The following is a 1,518-nucleotide window of genomic DNA, read 5'->3' as shown; positions in this document are numbered from 1 at the left end:
TTGTGTATATATATATCACCAGTCAGATATCTCTACTGGGATCACTGGTTGTGTATATATATATCACCAGTCAGATATCTGTACTGGGATCACTGGTTGTGTATATATATATCACCAGTCAGATATCTGTACTGGGATTACTGGTTGTGTATATATATATCACCAGTCAGATATCTCTACTGGGATCACTGGTTGTGTATATATATATCACCAGTCAGATATCTCTACTGGGATCACTGGTTGTGTATATATATATCACCAGTCACTGTGTCTCTACTGGGATCACTGGTTGTGTATATATATATCACCAGTCAGATATCTGTACTGGGATCACTGGTTGTGTATATATATATCACCAGTCAGATATCTGTACTGGGATTACTAGTTGTTTAAATAGTTGTTTATAATATCAAATATTAAGATGTGTCTCAACTGTTCTGTTGAGCTATATGTTTATAATAATGTGGTGGGAAAACATTCAAATGGTTAAAAATAAATCATATTAGGAACATGTGTTTTCATGTTAAAGGTGATTAACAGCAGATGATTGTATCTTGATGTGGGTACTTAATTTTTTACTTATTAAAATATTTTTAAGCATTGAATTGTTTTGAACAGTGTTTTATGTTTGTCAGTTTATGAGTTAATGTTTTTTCTGTAAAAATGGCACTATTGTTACAATGTCAGGTTGCCCACTAAGGTACCCATGTACATGTCGAAATACTTCCCAAAGGTCAGTGAATACCACGACCACAACACCAGAGGGAGCTCCACAAATCATGTTCAACCCAGATTCGGCTCAAACAAGGGACTAAACACGTTTCGCAATCATGCCACAACAATGTGTAACGCCCTATCCAAAGCTGTAAAGGAATGTGAATCACTACCCTCCTTCAAAACCACTCTCAAAGAGCACCTACGGGGGGCCACAATTAGAAACTGTCCCGTTAAATGTCCAAATCCCCCCCAACCCCCTCCAATGTACAGTTTCTTCCCCTTCGAATGTATGTCATAAATGTCTTGATGAATTGAAAATGGAGGACCCTGGTGTAAACAAGACAAAAGTATTTTTCTGGTCTGCATCCTCTTAGCAGTTGTTTGTATTGAGCCGTACTGTATTGTACCCATTCTGCAATCTGTTAATAAAGTTTTCAATCAATCAACTAATTTACAATGTCCAGCTCCGCCTCTCCCAAAAAACACATTAGAGTGAGTGACCTCTACTGGTGACTTTGTGAACATCATACACACCATTTTCTTGGTATTAATTGAAAGACATGATTTTGTTAGCCAGTCTTGAACATGGGTCATTGCCGATGTCAGAGTTGCAGAGGCGTCTTGTATTGATTTTGCAGATGTAAAAATTACAGTCATCAGCATACATTTGGACATTGGTGTTTTGGCATGCATCAGGTAGGTCATTGATAAATAATGAGAACCGTGTTGGCCCAAGACTTGAACCCTGTGGAAGGCCTGTATAACAGTCAAGGTAGGGGGATTTGACACCAACACAAACAC

The 1,518-nt window shown here is 37.9% G+C and overlaps 1 protein-coding gene across 2 annotated transcripts in view; it reads left to right on the top strand.

Moving 5' to 3' along the window:
- Positions 1-592, top strand: part of dctd (dCMP deaminase) — a 50,683-nt gene extending 50,091 nt beyond the window's left edge. For both annotated transcript variants that reach the window (XR_014620271.1, XM_084324902.1), the window contains one exon: positions 1-592. This exon is cut by the window's left edge. The gene's annotated coding sequence lies outside the window, so the exon portion shown is untranslated.
- Positions 593-1,518: the final 926 nt, after the last annotated feature.

The sequence above is a fragment of the Notolepis coatsorum genome (assembly GCF_963971535.1).
Source record: "Notolepis coatsorum genome assembly, chromosome: 1".
Classification (NCBI taxonomy): Eukaryota; Metazoa; Chordata; class Actinopteri; order Aulopiformes; family Paralepididae; genus Notolepis; species Notolepis coatsorum.
This window is presented reverse-complemented; position numbering and strand designations above follow the sequence as displayed.